Genomic DNA, 23,659 nt, shown 5'->3' with positions numbered 1-23,659 from the left:
AAATTCATTTTTTTTCTTCACCAAATAGTTTAGCTTATAATAACATAGTTGTCACGAAACTCATTGGAATGAAAAACAGAATCCTCGTCCGCAGAATAGGCAGGGGTGTTGTGAACTATACAACATATATAGAGACAAATAACTTGTTATACGAAGAAATTAAGTATTTTTTACTTCATAAGCAAAAGTATAATCATGCAAAACTAGGTTAACTATGCTAAGCTATCATCTTTGCATTCAAACAATAAAATATTATACATGTACTTCAGTTGTGAAATCAAATAATATATGGTAATATATGAATGTCAGAATTACGTATACTTTTTTAATAAAAATAAACAATTTCTGATGGTTTAATCTTCTCTCTTTAAATAACACACTGTCGGTTGTACTTTGTTGTCTGTGGATTAACGCCTGTATACTTAGCAAAAATCCAATAAGACGGCGCCTATATTTGCAGACATTTCTTTGATTATGTCTCTGCTATTCATTTGATCATGACTGAAGTTGAAATAACATCTCAAGATGAATACCTGCATAAGTCTGTTGATAGCGTGTATCGGTATCATACTATATGGTAAGGAAACCTTCGCTGGACCAGGCGCGTAGCCAATTGAGCATATATTTTTTTGAAAGTTTTTATGATATCGCTAGTAATTTCAAAGAGAAAACGCAAATGCAACTTACAAGGCCTGGGAAGTGCCATTTCCAGCGATCTGGGAGGCATTTTCAGCCAAACTTTCCTTGTACGCTTTGAGCCACCCACGGTGGCGCTACGCTTAGATAGTTTGCAATGCCGTATCTACGGCTCTAATAGTTTCGCCCCTCCCTTGGCAAATTCCTCGCTACGCGCCTGCGCTGGATGGTGAGAAACAATGCCCCAACCTGTGTTACCGTTTACTCTTGTAAGATGTGTGCAGTATTCCTCCGTGATATATATATATGGAAATGGTAATACAGAATTCTTCATTCCATATTTCCGTTCCCTCTAATATGAGCCCGGATACTGAGCCCCGGGTATAAGCTTATTCGCCCCCTCCCCACTTCCCCACGGTCAGGCATGGACGTGTAGTATGTGTTTCGTTATATCACTTGTACCGACTTTGGATTTTTTCAGCAACCAGCTGTCTTTACACTATATAGGTGTATCCTTATAAAGTTCTTCCATAATATAGGCCTGTAGGAACTACATAGCGATTATTGTCCAAGATCCCCATTAAAATAATAGTCTACATTCACCAATCGTATTGGAGTGGGGCCGGGGGGGGGGGGGTGACAACGTCTAAAGAGGATGAGGAAACATATTGTGTTAATAGGTAGTCGGGAGCCTAAACATTCTAGTCGTGTTTATATCACTGTGCCCAAGTATTTAGAACACCCCGTTGTCACGTTTTTAAAAGACAACTTAATCACAGGGGGTGCAAAGAATAATCAACAAATCGAGGGAATCAAAGAAAAAAAAGGAAACTATACTATTAATATTGAATATACTATTACATGAATGCAACCTTACTTCCCTTAACATATTCGTAACTGAACAGGTGATAAATTGATCTACAAATAGGGGGGGGGGGGGGGGGGGCAAACAGGAGGTGAACGAAAGGGTAATATACAACTTAATATAATAAAGATATTACCGCATCTGATGATGAACTCAGTTATATCTGTTAGAAATAAATTACATTGGTCAATCGCAAACTGACCATAGTACAAAGCCGGCGGATGTAAAGGTCATTGGTCATTCAGTTGACCAGGGTATAAGGCGTCTGTGATTTCATTTTGTGCCTATTAAATATTGTGGTCACATTATGATCAAGATAGACACTGACATAGTAACCACCCATTTGATTGCTTGCACGCAATCGTTATGAGGTGTCTGACTAACTATTCAAGCCTGGGTTGACTGCGTGGTCAAAATCAGAGAGAGACAGGGAGGCACAGAAAATAGAATCTTATCCATATACTTCCTGAAAAATCAAGACACATTGCCCTCAAAAGAGTTTCTAAGTATGCACCAACTACGATAACCTTTTCTTTACTTTGAAGGGAGATCCAACACACATACTCGTGACCATTCCCCATTTTGTGGCAAGAGAAGGTTGGTGGGGGGAGGGGGTAGGTGGGAGAAGGTGTCATTGGAGTGGTTGATCACATACATAACGAGTCAAAGAAGCTGTCGGATCCTCTTAAGGGTAGTCTGATAAGCAAATGGAGTCGTGACCACCCCCCCCCTCCCCACCGCCACCACCACGTTCTGCATAACACGATCGCGGTTTCCTGATTTTATATAATAGTTAAGTATATTGGGTTTAAATTATGGGGGGATAACAATTTCGTGGACAAACGTAAAAGGAATACTTACATTGCAATTTTTACAAGAAAATCGCAAGTGACTTTCAAATTAACATTTCTGTGTTTTGGTGGCAGGGGTGGGGTGGGTGGGTTGGCGGGGGGAGGGAGTGCGGGAGGGGGAGTATGGGACCCTTCCAACACCTTTATGAGTCGCAGATGAGTGTATTATCATTTCTAAATATCATTGGTACTCTGAGCATGTTCGATTGAATTTCGTGAGAGACTTCATTTTTAAAATCATCATTGGGAGAGGCGGTTTCACATTCCATAGAAATGTAATCGCCGTTTCTCCAAATTACAATGTTTTTCACCACAATAAATTCCTTCTAACAACATGTTTGTAACGAAGGTCATTGGAATGAAAACAAGTAAAAATAACAATAGTATAATCCGTAGAAGATACAGGGGGCGGTATGAGCTATACAAAATGGAGACAAAAGAAAAGTGAATACTTTGTGGTTGTTTGTGAAAAACAGAAGAAAAATAAAGATGTAAAGGTAATCCAAAAGAATAGATTTGAAACCAAGACACCGGTGAAGGCTAACTCCTGTCAGACTAATCCGACCCCAAGTAAGTAATATGTTTTCAAAACGGAATGTGAAATTGACGATTTTAAATTGAATAATATGATCAAAATTGATTTATTTTACCCGTAGGCTATTTACGAGAAAATCTCACGAGATATTTCAGCGTAAATAAACGTCGATTGAGATGGCACGTAGAAGAAAAAAAAAGTGCAGAAAATATTGAAATATATGAGAAAAAATAGGGAAAGAAAAAGATATATGCATGACGTGCTATATATATATATATATATATATATATAGCATGTCTAAAATGGTCATATCGAGAAACCAACCCAGTGCTGGAAGTTATCTAGTAGCAAAAGTAGCATATGCTTCGAGTCCCCGTAATTTTCGAGGGCCGCGCGCCAAATGCTCGCACGCTATTGCTCTATCACTATAGTACTATACTGCCTTCAACTATTTATAAACGACTTGGCGTTAAAGGTTTCTCAATCTTAGCCAATTATCACCTTCAATTGGGGCTATTATTTTAACATAGTAATTAATAGGAGTGTGGTATTTATATGTGGTACATGTACGACGCATAAATATTGGAAGCTAAAGTCATAGCCGCTGCATGCACAAAGATGAAAACGAAAATGAAACGCGCCTTCGCTGAATACCACAGGCCCCGCACTAGCTTAATCCGACTCTGCACCAACCAATCCTATCGAACCACAAGATAGAAAGACTATAGTCCTAACCAGTGCTCGGCTCGACATAACAATCACCATTGCAAGAATGAATACAATTTGGTTTCCTTCGAATCAGCGATTTTTGTATAATGCGTCGAACATTGTTTAATACTCAACAACAACAATTCATATTAGTTTGACTAGTTCGAGGTCTCCAGTGGGCTATGCCCCGTCCTTCTCTCCTCTCCCCTCCCGCAAAATTGTATAGAAAATTCAAACAAAGGACACATAGACTAGCTCCCCCATATATAGTCAGGGGTACGTCAGGTTGGTCCTCGGGGACATAATGTCATCACCTGATCACCTTTTGAAGGATTCATTTATCTTTAATTATATTAAGACAATCAGAATTATTCTTAATCCCATATTTCCCAGAGATATTGCGTAACATCACCCCCTCCCACCGCTGCTTCCCACCCCCCCCCACCGTTCTCGTTATGTCTGTATCTAAATTGTCTCCCATTTCAACACGTATTTTGGCTCCTGTCCTCAAAGCAGTTTCTTTTCACAGAGGATTCAAATTGTCGATTTAAGCACCGTCCAATGACTAAACACGAGGAGCCATCGACCAGCAGAGTGGAACTTTACCCACATTTTTCAGAAACTTTGAGCGAATTAAAATGTGAGGCATATATTGATGACCTGTCCGTATCATATTATTTCCAAATGATAATATAAAAGAAAAGTCGACATTTTAATTTTTTCTAATTGTGTAATTGTTTTATTTCTTCATTCATGGGATTAATATATAGAGGAGGAGATATCAGCATGACGTCACCATGCTGTATGTCGTACATCACAATGCCACATGAATTCAAACATCTGACTTAATATAGCTGATTTGACCTATGACCTTTCTACCATATTGAAAATTACACTCAGACAACATCTGTACTCCTACCCATTTTTTTAAACTTAATTTTAAAGCCGCAGTGTCTGTCTGTCTGTCTGTCTGTGCTGCGTCATTCCAACCACAAACAATATGGCGGTCATCAGTACAAGAGCCTTTACTTTTGACCTACATTTTTCATTCTTGTTGTTCACGGGAACATTCTGGGCTCCCGTCGGCAATAACCCCATGTAGTACCCCTAACGATGATAACAGATCTTGACAAAAACACCAAAGATTATCGGCGCATATATATCCGGTTGCCAAGACGCTATTGGGGCCATATTTCTATTTTGTAAGGTAAATTAAGAGATATTTGCACTACTTTAGTTTCCGATGTTAATTTATCATGATATTGTTTGCGTTCGCAACAACCATTCTGTAGGAAAACAAAAGAGGAAATTTCAAACGTTCTTTTGTCTCAAAATTATGACAAATATTCCATGAAGCCCAGCGCCTGAACACGCAAGAAGGATTGAATGGTGGCGAGGCACTGCGCCGCCCACATTTCGAGTGGGGAGACTTAAATCAGCCATGGCATGGCGTGGTGTGATGAGTTCTAAGCCTAGGTTGTGGATAAATCTGTTCTCTATATCACCGCCAGGCAGGGAACCTTAGATGAACCCTGGCTTTCAGAGAATGTCTGGGCTTAAGTTCCATTTCAATTAAAGAAACTTCATGACCACTTGACCACAAAAGACTGATTCTCCAAACAAACTTTTTTTTTATCCAAATTCCAAATTCACAAGAAACGAATAGAAAGAAAACACAATATATTATATCGATGAACGAATGTAGAATACATTGGTCGTTATGCAGCAACAGTTATAAAGTCACGTGATTTCAATGCATGAGTCTACAGTTAGCTACGGTGGAACGGGAGGGCGACAGCGACTTAAAATATCCTCCTCCGCTTACCTTCGGCGATCATGGGGTGGGGTGGGGGGGGGATATATATATTAATTTACGTCCATTTCATTAACAAAAGTCTGTTCAAAGTATCGCTTTCGAGATTCGGCTTAAGGAATGACAAATGATTTCGAGTTGGTTAGCATCGTGTTTGATCTCTAGAGTATGGCAAATATGTTACCAAAACAGAACTAGCATTGCTCGATACAGGTGTCAAACGCCTACAGTGGGATTACGACCGACCCTACCGATTTCGAACCTCTGGACATACAATCAGCGTCCATAGCCTATAGTGGTTAGGGTGTCCGCATATAAAACGGGAGGCCCAGGTTTCGAATCCCGGTGGGAGGCTGGAAGTTTTTTCACTGTTTTGATTTTCAACTCACTACGATTTCAATAATATATATATATATATATATATATATATATATATGCAAAATATATGCAGCTGTACAACAAACAGAAACGAAAAACCAATGAGGCAGATTAAGTTTTTGAAGAAATGCTTGCCAATGACGTTGTTGTATTTGAAGAAAAAGGGAGCATGACAGAGATATGATGTACGTGATCTGCATGTGCGTGATGTTTTTTACTTCATGATAAGTTTAACAGGTGAGAAATTCGCCGATAATGGAAGACAGAGAAATGATTGCTACTTCCTCCTATTATGATGAAGGGTAAAAGAGTCACACGCGATAACCTATAATCGAAGGATTACTTGTTCTTTATTCCGTTTGTCGCATTTATTTCAAGAAGAAAAAAGGTCTTGGATACAAGTTGCTACTGTAATAGATGCTTAAAGAATAATTATAATATAAAAAAAGTCTGTAGAGATTGATGGAGAAATAGTTTATTATCAATTATTATAATTTCATAATTCTGGTGGGAAACGATGAACATCATAGAAACGTGAAAAGTCTTCGTCAATATTGACAATTTCAATCTCATCGATTGAAATGTTTGCATGTCGAATCCACTGACGTCAGATAACGCTGTTTTAGGAAATTAGACAACAATCTTAAAAACTGCCCAGACACATAAAGGAAATAACATATGCCCTTATTATTGTACGCCCGTCCACGTTTTGCGACCAGGTAAAAGTTATCAGTTCAAAGCGTATTAACTCATATGCGTGCGCTAAAGTTCATCTGCATTACACTCTTAATATGAAAGCTAGGTTAGACCCAACATGCTCAGTATTTGCCAATTTTATTTATATTTATTATGTTTTTCCACTCCGTCTTAGCACGTTACTACACCGAACTAAACGTGATCGGATCATAACACAGTGGTTTAGGAAACTTCTCAAAAGTGCAGAGGATGTGTGTGTGTGGAGGGGGGGGGGGGTGAGAGAAAACTAATGGGGGTTTTCAGGCAATTCCCCATGAGATTGTATCTTTAAATAGCTGCCCGACTTAGTCTTGCTAATTTTTGTGTAAGGCTATCGCATGTGCATTATCAAGTATGTTCTTTGGTATTGTCCAAGAAACGTCAAGGATTATGAAACTTAAACAAATAATCATTTGATTCCCTGATCCAATTGAATGATCCAGCAACGACGTAGAGTGCATCTCTCGTGTGTGGAAGTAGTGGACTATATTCTCAATCACACCGCTTTCCTTGAAGCGTTGGACAGTCCCCCCCCCCCCTCGAGCCCAGTGGAGCAGCCCCTTAAAGACATGTTCGGTGCCCCCCCCCACCCCCAATAAAATTTGCCATGTCAAAAAAGAAATAGGCAAGAAGATACACAACTCTTTGACTGTAACTGTCTATAATTTACTTACATCTACCTCCAAAGTAAAGCTTTAAATTTGCCACCAGGTGCCCCTATGGCTAGCCATTGGAATCCACGCCCCCACCAGGTACCCTCTGGCTGGCCCTGGGATTCCACGCCCCCATCAGGTGCCCTATGGCTGGCCCTGGGAATCCACGCCCCACCAGGTGCCCTATATGGCTGGCCCTGGGAATCCACGCCCCGACAGGTGCCCTATGGCTGGCAATGGCAATCAACGCCCGTCAGGCGCCCGCCTTATGGCTGGCCTTGGGGATCCGCGCCCCCACCAGCAGCCCTATGGTTAACACTGGGAATCCACGCCGACAAGGTTTCTCGCTCCTCTGGCGCGAGCTTGCATTGTGCACCTGCTGAGCACCAAACGCATTGCTCTCATTGTGCTATGCATCTCGCCACCTATTTTCAAGAGTCTTGCGACGCCATTGCTCCAGGCCCTATTCCTACCCCTATTCCCATCCCTGTATAAGACACCCCTTCCCCAAATTTGCGAAATAGCTTAGATGTTGGGGGTAATTCCATTGACCTCTAACGCTCCAACTGCATGGGCGGCAGAGATTTTTTGTTGCTGTTGGAAGAATGCGGTTTATTAGGACATCTGTTTAGCTTCAACCCACGTAACAATGATTGTATTAGATGTTGATCTGATTAACAATACAGACATTGAAACGAAATCCCAAGAATCTAGCAGTTTCCTTTTTTTTTACTTCGAAATCTGTGTTTTTCAATATTTATTTTTGCGTTATTTCTTCCAAATCGTTTGATCGTCATGTTACTCCTGTCGCGGGTTTTCTTGGACTCCAAGGGTGATGAGAGCAGGTGAACTCTTTCCCTTTTAGCCTTTTGAAGGACACGTGTGAGTGGTCTTGCGCTGAGAAAAAGACAGCTGACTTTAGCGCAGCATGAGATCGCGCACACCCATCAAGAGATGCGTAATCGTCACGCTCAAGTGGCGCAGCAGTATATTTATATACATATATATTAAAAAGGAAAAAAGAAACAATGTCCTTTCTTTGTTTATATTCAAATTGACCACAAATAACCCCCTGAAAGACACATTTAGTGCCAGCGAATATGGCATGCATTACATATAGACTTCTTCTAATACGTGATTTATTTGTTTGGAAATTTGTTGAGAAGTCAGGAGGCCATGGCAATAGTTTGAACTATATCTTGAACCAGCTTACGAGGAAACAAAATCTTAAAATTAAATTCCCATTGACAAAAGAAGCAGGTGTTTTCATATGACAGTGCACCCCCTCATATTCGACGGGGGCGAAGCGAAAGAAATGGGGGTAATGACTTTATTGAGCTTCTCCATCCTCGTACAATATAGCAATACTGAACATTTATTTTATTTTTTAGTCGTGAACAGTCTGCGATAGGGCATTTTACAGTGGCGGTGTGACGGAATAAATAACATAGGCCTTTAATGATTTATTTTTGATGCGACATATAATTTAAAATATATTTTTTCGTTGTGATGTGAGAGACACCCAGGGAGCAGGATCCACATATAACAGCAGGGTATTGCTGGGAGGAGAGGACGGCATGTCATTCGTCACTTAAAGTGATTACGTGCGTACCGCGAAAAAGAATTAAAAAAAAACCATAAGAAAACGATTGATGTTATGTTTCTCTTTATTTTTCAATGTACCGCCGGTGTTGTACATGGATGAAATATGCCATTTGATGACTGAAAATGACAGTGATACTTGTTGAAACTAACGGAATCGGCGTAAAAACGGTTAGATGTTGACATCATTTTGGAAAAAGCGATTCTCATTACTAGAGCTAGACCACGCATAGATGTGAGTTGAGTAATGAATATGCAACACTAAACAGCGACGGTGTCACCAGTGTAACACATGCATTATATTCAAGCTTGAGCTAACTGTTTCTCTAACTGTATACTGTACTGTGTCTCGATCCGAAAGTGAATTGTATGTCACAATAAAGTGTCACAGTCTCGCAGTGAAGGGTTAGTTACAATGCATGGTGTTACAAGTTGTAACAATGCATAGTGTCTCGATCCGATGGTGTATAGTATGTCACAATAAAGTGTCACAGTCTCGCAGTGAAGGGTTAGTTACAATGCATGGTGTTACAAGTTGTAACAATGCATAGTGTCTCGATCCGATGGTGTATAGTATGCCACAATAAAGTGTCACAGTCTCGCAGTGAAGGGTTAGTTACAATGCATGGTGTTACAATGTTGTAACAATGCATAGTGTCTCGATCCGATGGTGTATAGTATGCCACAATAAAGTGTCACAGTCTCGCAGTGAAGGGTTAGTTACAATGCATGGTGTTACAAGTTGTAACAATGCATAGTGTCTCGATCCGATGGTGTATAGTATGCCACAATAAAGTGTCACAGTCTCGCAGTGAAGGGTTAGTTACAATGCATGGTGTTACAAGTTGTAACAATGCATAGTGTCTCGATCCGATGGTGTATAGTATGTCACAATAAAGTGTCACAGTCTCGCAGTGAAGGGTTAGTTACAATGCATGGTGTTACAAGTTGTAACAATGCATAGTGTCTCGATCCGATGGTGTATAGTATGTCACAATAAAGTGTCACAGTCTCGCAGTGAAGGGTTAGTTACAATGCATGGTGTTACAAGTTGTAACAATGCATAGTGTCTCGATCCGATGGTGTATAGTATGCCACAATAAAGTGTCACAGTCTCGCAGTGAAGGGTTAGTTACAATGCATGGTGTTACAAGTTGTAACAATGCATAGTGTCTCGATCCGATGGTGTATAGTATGCCACAATAAAGTGTCACAGTCTCGCAGTGAAGGGTTAGTTACAATGCATGGTGTTACAATGTTGTAACAATGCATAGTGTCTCGATCCGATGGTGTATAGTATGCCACAATAAAGTGTCACAGTCTCGCAGTGAAGGGTTAGTTACAATGCATGGTGTTACAATGCTGTAACAATGCATAGTGTCTCGATCCGATGGTGTACTGTCACAATATAGTGTCATAGTCTTACTATGCAAGGTTATTACAGTGCATGGTGTTACAGTGTTGTAACACTGCAGAGTGTCTCGATCCGATCTCACAGTGAGAAGTTATATTATAGTGTCAGTGTCTCAAAGTGTAGTTACACATTACGATAAATATGTCAACTTCCGAGGGCACCTCTAACTTTCCTGAACCTGGCAACATATATCCCGTTGATAAAAAAAAATACTTTTGTGTGCCTCTTCTTACACATACTTTATCTCCAATAAACATACTATTCTCACATATTGAACATATATACCAGACTCTGTGAACTATGTCCATTCCGATTGGAGATTTCATTGACAGATTCACAATACCAGACACATGTTCTCTCAATCGATAGGTGCTTGGGAAGATCTTAAGGTGTTCTCAGGGCAAATCCAAGGTGCTTTATTCGTTTTATGCACATCCGATTAACGTTTCAGGATGTATAAAAACAGCATGTGTGCTACTACTCAAAGGGATTTTACGGTGGCTACAGTTGCTTGCTAAACAAAACTGGAAGTTTGTCTGCATCTACAGCTCGGAACCAAACCCACATCGCATTTCGTATGGCGACTATATGATTTTTTTTTCGCTCTCAATTTAGTGATATTTTGTGAAAGTATCTAGCAGTTGGCATCATGGTATTGGAGCTGTATTTTTTTAATTCATTTTTCCAGAGATGAATATTCAATATAGGCCTACGATAATATTTCTATACAAATGTTTCATTTTGATGAAATTCTAAATGCAGAGAATACTGACAGCTATAAGGAAACCATCACAAATGTATCGCCATTTAAGAATTTGAAGCAACGGCAAACTAAGCCTGAACAGGAAATTCAAGTTTTCGTATAGGATATCTAACACGATGGCACCACAGATCATCCGTATTGTGATTCATTGACTGTGGTAAAGGAGGAACCAGAAACTCAAATTGGTCACATACCATGAATCAACCATATCTTATGTAAATGACAACACATTGAGATGGGGTTTTCAATGAGATGTGTGGAAAAGGTTTTTTAATCTTTTTTAAGGGAAGTGTAACATTGTCAGCCACCGACAAATTCCGTTAAAACAGGTAGGCAAGATGTTACTATTTATACCTTACGGATTATCTTCAAAAAGTGCCATCCAATAAATCTTCCGTATAAGGGTCCACCAGTCCCCCTTCCTCGGGAACCTACCCCCACGTCACCCAATATACACGAATTGTCTATACTTTGTCCACGTGAGCAATATAATGCTGTAACAACTGGTGTGTGAAAAGTTACTATGCTTTGCCTATGTGTTCTGTATATGTGCTGGTCCAGGTTTGTCTTCCTTACAGGGTGGTTGGGGTTTGCCTGTTGTGGGAGGGGATGGGGGTGGGGAGTTGTAAAAGATAAGTGCCTTCACAAATGATTTGTACTTGTGCGTTTTCTTTCAAAGAGAGGTGTTTAACAACTGCCTTATAAGGTTCACAATTGGAACATCAATGTGTTTTATTCGTTCTATAAATAATGGGTTAATCAACGGTCTAGCGTGCGTTACTCACAGGATTAATGCACGATCGGGGGATAATGCAAGCGATTCACGAGGGCGGAGCCCGAGTGCATCCAGCGATAGCATTAACACCCGGAGTGCATTAATCATGTGAGTAACGCACGCTAGACCGTTGATTAACCCCGTTCATTCATACACTACCATTTGTGTGGGGGAAAAATCATAAAACAAAACATTTTTGGTTACATATAACCAAAGATTTTATTAAAGTGATGCCCCGTAATTTTACCGTGCGTTACTCACAGGATTAACCACGGTCAGCTGACCTGAATGGACCAATAGGATTTAGGAATCTTTACTAAGTGTGAATGAACATCTGATTAATATTTCACATTTTCGATCGAGAGAGAGAGAGAATGAGAAAGGTGGGTGGAGAAAGAGAAAGACAAAAAAAAAACGATTTGTTAATATTTGAAGCACTGTTAGTGTTAATCACATATTTAAAAGTGCAAAATAAAGTCACGAATCCATAAATTCAAATTTTAGCAAAATTTGTTTTAGCAATATTCTCTTTTTTGTCTCTTTTCTGATAGTAAATACAAAGATGTTTGGTCAGTTCACCGAAACATATAGATTAAAAGAGTTAATAATACGATGGAAGTCATATAATATTAAAACTTTCCGTGCAGAGTGCTTCCCCTATGTTTATACCTGTTGCCAAAACAGCCAATCCAAACATGCGCTACCATTTGTTGCAGGGGATATCAGCTGTTTAGACTTGTTTGTCAGTTAAACATCAAATCACAGCGAGATACCTGTCTTACCTATAACAGCATACCAGACTTCACCGTGATTTCATCCAGCTTGTAATAACGTGAGTATCATAAATATTTATAATTATCCGTTTCTGTGATTCAGAGAAGTATTATGAAACTATGAAAACATTCACCGTCCGTATAGAAAGGCCTCTTCCGTGACAAGAAGAAGATGAAGAAGAAGATGAAGGGCGATGTGGGGGGTGGGGGTCCAATGGTTTTATAAAGGAAGGGGTGTGGCGCTAGAATCTTTGAAAGCCAACTACTATGTATAGGGATAGGGGAGAACATCCCCCACAAAAACTTCAAATTCAAATGTTATATTCTGAGACTTACTTAGACTATAAAATTAGGTCAATAATTAGGTCTGAAGAAAGGTTGTTGAAACTGTTTTTTTTTCAGTAGAAAAAAATCATGTCTATATCCGGTAGGTTGCGGTACCATTCAGAGAAACCTGAAAATCTAAGACACTTTTATGTTATGGGGGAGTAAGGCCTCCCAAATATCTGCCCGTCTCCCCCCCCCCCCCAAAAAAAATAATAATGGCAGATTTTAATACTCACAAAACAGGTCGTTACTGCTCTCCTAGGAAAGCATTGGGCCCAACGTCACTGTTCCTTTCTATACCGCGATTTTTTTTTTTATTTGTCTTAGTTTGTGACGAAGAGTCAATGTTTGGAAAAAGTCAGCACATGATAAAGAGAAAAACAGGTACTTTTGCCTATTAATTTAAAATAAAATGTTGTCTTGAGCCTTATACAGAGATGAAACAACTGACAACGAATGGACTGTGGTATACGTGACAGAACAAAACCAGAATGAAAATACATTTCGGAATCATTTCATTAGGAGCTAACCGTGAACTTGGACAACACAGGGCAAAATACGTGGGATATAGTTTTCACGACTTCCTTTGGGAAACATTAAACGAACGATAACATCACCAGTTACACAACTGTATAATCGTGTAACTTGTCGCTATAATACAGAATCTTGAAATGCTATGGTTTGTCGATCACAGAAAGGATCAAACCATGACCAATCCATATGGTGTTTCAGATATCTAATATACGTAATCACTGAAGCGTCTGTTTGTGTGTAGTAGCAAACACTCAACGGTTACAAAAGTCTACTTTGTAGCCTAACGTTTATTTATTGTGGTTTTGCAACAGCCTACATGTTAGGCAGACGCACCAGATGGTTGACCTAAAGCAATATTTTAAACATATAATGCAACTGAGGGACTCAATAACATAACAACTGACATATTAATATAAATAGAGGCTAGCGGAAGTTGAGTGGGTTCTGCAAATAAATAACATTCGTCGATCAAATGCGTAACGTTACTGGCATTTTTTTTAAGGCAGGCGCGACGAAGAATATATATAGGGTGGTAAACAATTAAGCAAGTGCTCCTTCTTGGTAGTACAACTAAAACAGAACAAATGAAAGCGATCAATGAAGTATAAATGAGTGTTGGCAGCACAATAACGTTGATTCTACGTATGCTCCTCACCCTCCCCTCTCGCACTCAACACTTTTCAACTAACCCACAGCAGTTAGGGTTAGGGTATTGCAGGGGTTCCCTAACTGGGGTGCATGAACCCCTAGGGGTGCGTGAGTCCATCCCAGGGGGTTCGTGAGACGTTTCTGAAAGTCAAAACTAGTTTACTTTTTGTGGAACTGAAATCTGATATGTCATATAAGTTAGTAATGTAAAAAAGTCGTACCTATCGACAAACTCTTTTCGCGTTCCATATACGCATATGTTGCCATAGTAGTACCGTACCGAGCATGTGATAAATATATAAATATGTTATGCGTATTATAGTATAATAATGACTCAGGTCGTGTCTCGAAAAGTTGGGGGTGCGTGGACAACTCTGACATCCACAGGGAGTTCGTGGGGGATAAAGTTAGGGAAACCCTGGGATATAGGTTAAGGTGGGGTTAGGGTGGGGTCGTGTGGTGTGGGAATGGGATAAGATACGTTACCCCTGATGTACCCGCCTGTTCATTCCTGTCTATACCCATCAGAGAGAAATCTCTTTATTCCCAAGCTTCGTCTGCTCAACCACCTTTTGATATACCCGTCATTTCGTTGGCATAATGTCACAACCTTATATGAATACTCTTAGGCCTATGAAAAGCGAGTTATTTCTCATTTGATTTCTTATTTCTCTTCTGATACAGATAGTTTTGTGTCCCCAAAGTTAAGTTTATCTCTTTATTTTGTCTAAATGCCTTCATGTCATTATTCCATGTATTCGTAATGCAATTTTTATGGACTAAAATAAGCGACTATATGGTTTCTCGACCACCAGCAATGTGACAAATTTTCAAAGCAGTTTTAACTGGTTACGATTTTTCTTTTCCACAGCCACCTGCCTATTTAGGTTATATCGTTGCTCTCCATGGAATGCGAACGGATTTGAAAAGGTGAATAACTTACACATTTGACCGCAACTAATAACAGGTGTAGGTCTGCAAATGGAATACTTTACATCGATAAACATGAATACCATAACATATTTTCTAGATCATAAACCAAACAATAATTGTTAACGATAATATGTTGGCGTGACAAACAAATTCCCCAAACTCGTAGAGCAGACGGTTAAAAGCGCCACTTCATGGTTAAGAAATATAATATATTGAAAGAAAATAAAACATAAACATGGTCGTTTCCGTTGATCTTTATGAACCGCTGCATCTACCCCAGTTCAAAAAACTCAATAAGGAAACACAGCCAATGTATACATATGGCTTGGTCAGTTTGTACTGTGAATAAGAGACAACCGTTAATCAGTGTAAAGTGAATTAGTGTGTTATAACACCGTAACACGTGTTAGACCTGTCAGCAGATGATACTGGGAAAATTACTAACAGACGAATTCATTATGCAAAGGCTGTTTCAACTAATGACTGGTTAGGAGTCGAAAGGAACTTTCCTTATGTATGACTAGTAAGTATATACCTTGTAAAGATGTTTCAAATTGCAGATTTGAAGCGTTTTGCAGTAAAGTGTCATCCCCTTTCTGTCAAGATGTGGACGAAATTATTGTCGAAACCTTAAGAGTAGTCTGGTTAGTCCAGTCAATCATTATTTTGTGTTTACAATTTTCTGTTTGTAAGTCCTTCTCAGTAGCAACTGGTCATAAATGTAACACATGTTAAGAAATTATAATAATAATAATAATAATACACAGTTCTTATAAGGCGCAAATATACACTAAAGTCCCTATGCGCTGAAAGGCCGGAAAACTACAAAAGTGAGAAAATAGTAGTCTTTAAAAGCGTTTTGAACCTGGTTACAGACTGAGCTTCTTTAATTCCGATCGGAAGGCCATTCCAGAGGATAGCAGAATAGAACTGAAATGAGCGAGAGCCGTATGACTTTGTGGACACAGAAGGGGCAACCAGTATATATTTCGAATTGGATCGGAGGCAACGATGTGGCGTATACATATAACACACATCAGTTTTAACTAATTAACGGGAACTCACCTTTACCAACCTCAACTGATAAAGCCATGAGAATCGACTGTAAAACACGATACTTTAAATTAAGACCTCAGAATAACATTACCATGTATTACAAATCGGTCAAGGGTAAATGGTGTTGAAAAGCCATTCAAGCACACTCTCTAATTTGTATGATGTCAAAAAACGTTTTTTGTTTTGTTTCGTTCGAGTTACTAGAATTGATAAAACATTAGATCAACATTAAGCACTGCATTGTGAAGTCGATGTAATTTTCAATTCAGCCGTAACGAGCATTCTGCAGAGATTTAGCTAATGTTAAGGCTAAATATCCTAAAACCCGGAAATGCTTGATCTTTGACATTTAATTTCATTTTCATACTTCTTCAAATAAAAATTGGATACCTTTGTTTCTTTAACTTATTTCCCTTTTAGTTTTAGGTTTTGTCAACTTTTCACCCGAGGCAATATTTGAGAATTTCACTACTAAAAATATCCAAGGTTTTATCATTAATCTAATTTTGATATTGCTATCTGTAACAACGCTTGAACAATGTTTACGGTTACCATGGCAATTTGAAATTACAATTTTCCTTTAAAACAAAAAGACAGGATGAAACCAAGAAGCAATAAACAAGCAATAGAGTTCCCGGATGAAATAGGTGACTGACACAAAATAACGAGAGGAAAAAAATGCAACTTCCGGACATAACTGTAAAAATCTCCTAAAAAACCGAAACAATTTTATTTCCCGCGGAGTCGCACATAATACGCATCTTTATATTTGGCTTGGTGCCAGGCCGGCAGCCAAGCCGGGGCACAGGGGTCTGTGCCCACTCCCCAAACCCCATGCACGTGCAGACGTCTGTATACTCCCATCCGTGGACACGCTTATTGTTCCCCTCCTTAAATTGTTGATGCCCTCGGTCCTTAAATTGTTGATGCCCCTACTTAAATTGCTGGTGCCCCTCCTTAAATTGTTGATGCCCCTACTTTAATTGCTGGTGCCACTTCAACTCAGAATTCCTGACCGAGGGCCTGATCATACATAGGACATATTACTAGCCAACTGTCTAATCATAATTCCCGGCTATATAGCAGGCCTGGCCTAATAGCTGGCCAACTTACAACGTTTAATAGCGTCGTAACAATAACCTTTGCTCCTGCAGATCGGGAGTTCATATGCAGAACAGCCTGACCTAAATCGCCACCTTTGAAAGGTTTATCGTACTACTGATAGTAAAAGATTGAAAGAATAACCAACAAATCAAGGCGCACAATTATACCATTCCTTCTTTACTTGGTAACGTTTAGTCACATGGAAGCCACCCACCCTCCCCCTCCCCACACACATATCCGTTCATAGAAATACACAAAGGTATCCCATTACGAGGAGCTGAACTATAGTTCGAAATTACTGGGTCAGCAAATTCAAATATGAGACAGCAAAACGGTGATAAAACAAAGGTATGGTGATCGGGGGAGTGGGGAGGGGGATTTTGGTTAATATTAATTCCCTCCATATTACTTTTAAAAGATATGAGATCGACCCTCCCAACTCCCCCCCCCCCCCACCTCCCCTCCGCTCCTTATGTATATTTGGGGGGTCAAGGAGGCTAGTCATAAAGATGTATCCAGTCGTTAACAAGATTTCATGCGACAGCACTTATAATTGTGCGTGCAAACATTGCAAAAATTATTCCAAAAATCCCCACCAGTTCAATGTTGTTTACAGGGATCAAGAGATGAAGCGTGTGAAATAGATGACCTCAATTAAGCTAGTATAGCTTATGTCTAGTCGGCGCCACATCACTTCACGATACGACAGACTAATGTGGATATAATTTTGTTACAATAGTTTGGATATGAAATATATAACCTGTGATTATTCGAGTAATTACTGTGTCAACGAAAGGGGGGGGGGGGGGATTGATGTGAACAATTAAACTCTCTGTTGACTAGTTTAAATCGACCAATTACGACTCGTTTCTTTTAAAGGGTCAATGAAAAAGACTCATCAGACGTTGACTAATTCCCAGAGTCTGCCCGCTACCTGGTTCTCAGTTAAAAGTAATTAAAAATCCACCCCCTTCCAAATACCCTTTCAGGTCAGGACCTATAAGTTGCTAGAAGATAGAGTGACTCTTCGTGGAATGTGAATAAAAGTGAGGTGTAACATTAACCAATGTTATACCAACATGTAATATTCAGTATGTTAGGCTTGCTGTAAGTATAAAGGTATGGGCTGAGGATGGTGGTGGGGAGAGGAGGGGGGTGCACAGCCCCTCTCTTTGGTTATGGTACGCTGCCGGCAACAATAAACTTTACCAATTACACCCCAATTTAAACATTCCCGTATGTATGGAAGGGTGCCCCTCCCCCCCCCCCCCCATCTATCCACTCATTACATTTCCTGGTTACAATGCTGCAGGATGTGTTAACAAAAAAAAGAGTCAAATGTCACAAATTAAGTTGATACGGTTGCAAAATACAGCTTCCTTAATAAGGATATTAAAAATTAGACCCCTACGACCCCTCCCAGCCCCAACCCCACCCCACCCCATTGAAAGGTACAGAAGTTTCAGTAAACACACCGCTCAATGTGAAGTACTGCACGCGGGCCGGAGTTAAAACGTTTCATTTTAGGAACGACATTTTTTTGGTCACTTACCTGTGATTCTTGTAAATGAAAAGCGATTAATCTTCGAATAGGCAATGTTTCTGTTCAAATACTCTTCAAAACAGACGCAGATTTAACCTGGCTGCATTTCCGGAAAGGATACTGGGAAAATTGGTATAGCTAACGGGGCGCCGCTCGGTTTCATTCATAGAATAACGGTTGTCTCGAGCTTCCTAAGTTGTGCCAAACTTAACATTATTTATGCATGATTTGTATGAATTATTATTGAAATTGAAATCACAGACATTTCTTTTTTTTACTATATCAACGCATGTATTGTGTTTCTATTTCTAAGAATTTTCCCCACTTGTGAAGTCTTTGAGGATGGAATTATTGAAATAGTTAGACAAAAATAGCAATTAAATAAACTTTGAAACACGAAATGCATCACGTAAACCACTCATTTTTTCCAGAACTTACACATAAAATAAATTTAGTTTCAAGATTTAGCAATATATGTCGCCAACGTTAAAAAAAGTACAAGTGGTTGCATGTAAAGAAGGAATAAGAACACACGCGAACACATATATTAAAGAAACATCTGTAAACCGTAGGACATTGGTCAGACTGAAAATCGTCTTTCGTTGCTGAGGTATAAAAATGCTTTGATTTACATAAACACCAACATAAAAAGCAATTAATTCAACGATAACTTACAATTTTAACAATATTTTCCCATATGTAATATCAGACCAAAACTTGCAACTGTTAAGATACTTCCTTCATACTGTTACGTTTAAATCGAGAACGACAATTTTTCAGATTGGAGATTAAATAAGTTTTGTGATCAATAACCAAATGATAATGTGTGTCTTATTAAACTATGTGGGTTGCTCAAAAAAAAATGTGCCGTGAAAAATATATGCTCTCTCTCTGCAATTTGACTGCAATTAATCATTTTGCTACAAATTTCTGATGTGTAATTCGTCATTTTGATGTAAAATGTTGAATTGGTGAAATATGTTAAGTGATCATTTTAATCATTTTACTACATATTGTTAAACTGACACTTTGCAGCCAAATCTTGACTTCCTCACTACTTCGATTCAAGGGATTTGTCATTTGGTTACAAATTGTTAACATATCATCTGAACAAATTAATCATTATGTTGAAAACTTTCCTAATATTTTCAGAAAAGATCTTAACATTCTGGCGTCGACAGAAACGTTGACAAAGTTTAAGGATAATTGTTCACATTTTCTTGCGGATATTTAACTCTTGGGTTACGCAAGAACTCGGGGACAGTGGCGTAACGATTGACGAATTGGGGCCCGCGGCCATGGACTAGATGGGGCCCTTTAAGCGTGAAGTGCGAGCAATTACTGCTAGCGTAGCGAGTAACCATTCGCGTGCGGACCAGGGTTCCTTTTTCTAACCATTCGAGTGAGTATAGTTTAATTAATCTAGAGTTAGCTAATCATTTACCTCTTCATCCTTACAGAATCAATCTTACAGGAAGTCCGCCGATAATTTAAAACCAGAAGAACAGAAGCAAACTGGGAGTAGATCGAAATGTTGTTATCTGAATGACATATTTGTGTATATACGCTACTAGACTTGGTGAAAACATTATCGTATAATCATATTTGAATGATTTGTAGAATGAACAACGGAAGTTGAATGTTACCAATAATGTTATCAAGTATTTAAACATCCTTTCCATCAGAATGAAACCACTAGAAAACCTCTGTTAGGTTAATTGCTATCATTTGATTTACATTTAGAGCGAAACAGTCAGGCGCTCTTTCCGTTGAACACGAACTATAACTTTTTCCATTTCCTTTAGTTATTACGAGTTGGGGAGGTCATACCGAGCTTGATAATAGATATTTACTTGATCACGTCAGTTTCCAAGTTCACCGCGGGAAATTGGTGATTATCTTCGACACCGTTGGGGGTACGGAGAAAAAATAACCGCATCTTAAGATTAAAGATGGTTTCATCTTCTTTCTTAAAGGTCGTTACCAGTATATTGACCGCAAAATATGCTAGGGGAAATGTGCCAAATAAATGGTCGCTATAGCGTTCAAACCTCAACCAGCATATCTCGAGGTATTGTCGTCCCATCGCGGCATTGTATAGAAAAATTTAATTGATTCATTCCTCATAATTTTCGGGGAATAATTTGGATGGTCTCAATCTCAAGGGATTTCTTTGAAAACGTTTCATCATGGTGGAGCTTGTATAGGCCATACTGATGACTTTTAAAGAAGGAGGTTGTTGATAGGGAGAGGGGCGGTGACGATGACACGGGGGGGGGGGGGGTGTACGAGCAACTATACAACTCACTTGTGTCACAGCCTTGTTTCGTTCAACACAACAGAACATGTCGGTATGCAGTATACACGTGCCATAATGTTGTTAAATGAAAGTCTTGTCCTTCGAAGAGACAGTCTCGTTGAGAGGTGGCGGAGGAGGAGAGGAAACCCCTTTTTGGGCGGAAGCTATTGTTTTTTCGAACCTTTAAACACTATCGTAACGATAGTATTACGCCTACAAGAAATAGTACACCGACCATCAGATAGTGAAGGTTATTCATATATCCAAACAATCAGTTGATAACCGATAGATGAAATCCTTCAGCCGTTTAGTCTGTTCTGTTGCTCAGAGTGTACCGCACGAAACCTTGCCGGTTGGGTTCAGTTCATATCTCATATCTTCCACTAGCTTCACAAAAACATGCATGCGCCCTTGTATACAATAACATTTTTAGTTATAGTTGAAGTTATGTCACGGCCAACGTTTCATATGACATGATTGTCGTTAATTGTAAAGAAAGAAGAAAGATAAAAAAGTAAAAAAAGTTTTAACTCGCATCAGCAACACCTTACTTTGGAACTGTGGTTTTGTACACTTGATTAGGGAATGTTTTGTGTATATTGCAGTATCGCGAAACTATATGAGAGAACATAATATATATATATACATTACATAACGATCTTAGCCAACATCTAATTCGTTATCACAATGTGCTCCGATCATGTAGCCGCTTATATACACAGTGATCATTACTACGTGATGACAATGTGATTATGATTACTATATGCCTAGTGCAGTAGCCAGACCGGGACACAGATGGGTCGTGTCCCTCAGCGCAGACTGCCAGAAAGTACACAAGTAACAGAACACAAGTATCATGCCCCTCCTTAAAAATGTGGTACCCTTTCATACCGACAATGTGACCGTGTGTTTACGGTGATGATGATGTGTCTACATATAGTTCAGTATTGATACTCTATGTGTAAGAACATATTACCGCATCACAATTGACTCAGATCTGTTCAATTCCAGATTCCATCCCCTTATCCACCTCGTGATACCGTGAATGTTATCATACTAGTTATGACGATGATGTGTCCGTGAATGTGATCATGTAACTATGACGATGATGATGATGATGTGTCTAAAAAGTGCAGTATATCGCTATTATATATGCAAAAGAATCGATAAAACACGTGATCTTGTAATTATACATGCATGGTAACTCAGTATCGTACTGTTTTTTGGGGGTTGTTGCTATCATCCAGGACGGAGAGGTAAAACTAATCATTGATTTTAGGCAGGTTTGAGGTCGTCATCAGTTGTATCAGCCACTTCATTCCCATGGTTAAACAGAAGTCAAATCGATTACAAAACAGATCACTTCCTCTATCTGAACAATTACGGAAAAGCATTTTGATCTGAGTGTCCTCGAGTTGTAACTACAAGAAATGTGAAGACGATTAAGTCTAAAGTGAATGGTGCAGGATATGATGACATAACATGCACCTTTTCAATTAAGCCCCTTTAGATCAGTTTAACACAGTAATATGTTATACTTGAGGATGGGATTCATAGTTTTAAGAAACACTATATCAATATTATAGTTTACATTCACAGGTTTAGAGCGTGATCCAATAGGATCCACTATCAATTGAAGATGTCAGATTAGAATGTAATAAAATATGCGCGATGACGTAATATGATGACGTCACTAGTGACATATTTGTAGCTAAAGTCAATACCACGAGTAAATGTAAGAACTCGAACGCCTCCCCACCGGGAGGTTTTGTCACCGCCCTGTTTAGGCTGATTCCACAATTGTGGGTACCAGTTGTACTTCGATTATTGTTCTTAACTTCCCGTCAATAACAATGTTTATGACATTTTAGGAGGATGGGGTTGTTGTTGTTGTTCAATATAGCAAGGCAATTGCGATTCAACTCAAATACGAACCAAGTCCAAGCCCCCCCCCCCCCCACGAGGCTGCGAGGAGGGAACATATGATAAGGCAAGATTATCTCTTAACTAACCTCAGTAGACGCATGGAATCTTTGGCTGTTATAGCGGTCAAAACAAGGAGTTGTTCTTTGATCAAATAGTTTCAATTGAAAGCTATCGCTTACATTTAATGAGTGTTAGCTCAGTGGTTAACGCCGGTGCCTTCCAATCAAAGGTCCCCATTACGAGTCACTCCAAGAGTAATGCCGTCCAGTTTACAGAGTTGTTTACAGTTGACAATTCGTAATCATGGACGTTAAATATGAATCTAAGAGGCTGACTTTGATAAGCCAATGAGGCTTCTTCGCGACTTCCTGCTTGCCAGAGGATCTAAAATACATACATACATACACACACACCTTTACTGCCTTCAGTCACTATTATGGTCAACACACTATGTGTGCGTTTCAATTTTAGAAAGTTTTATTCAATATTTTTTAGCAGTTTTCAATAAAGATATTAATAACGAAACCTTAGGGAAGTGTCCTGTTTACATATCTGTACTTCAAACGATTTAACTGAAGTATTTATAGTGCTGCCAACGATTACGTAATTATTTGTTTAAGGGATGTACTGATAATTCTGAAATATGTTTAGAAGCTCAGTTTGAACATCTATTATATCAGAATCAGAATCAAACTATGTTTTGCCCTTACAAAGAAGAATGCTGAGCGATCTATGCATTTATCTACCCGAAAATATGGCAATATTTTACAATTTAACATTTTTCTCTT

The 23,659-nt window shown here is 39.1% G+C and overlaps 1 long non-coding RNA gene across 1 annotated transcript; it reads left to right on the top strand.

Moving 5' to 3' along the window:
* Positions 1-10,747: 10,747 nt before the first annotated feature.
* Positions 10,748-15,737, top strand: LOC139972115 (uncharacterized). Its single transcript, XR_011794587.1, has 3 exons — positions 10,748-11,282; positions 12,445-12,560; positions 14,882-15,737. It is a non-coding gene; the product is annotated as an uncharacterized lncRNA (long non-coding RNA).
* Positions 15,738-23,659: the final 7,922 nt, after the last annotated feature.

Source organism: Apostichopus japonicus, chromosome 8 (assembly GCF_037975245.1).
Source record: "Apostichopus japonicus isolate 1M-3 chromosome 8, ASM3797524v1, whole genome shotgun sequence".
NCBI classification, from domain to species: domain Eukaryota; kingdom Metazoa; phylum Echinodermata; class Holothuroidea; order Aspidochirotida; family Stichopodidae; genus Apostichopus; species Apostichopus japonicus.
Note: the sequence above shows the minus strand (reverse complement) of the source record. Positions and strands in the feature narration are given on the sequence as shown.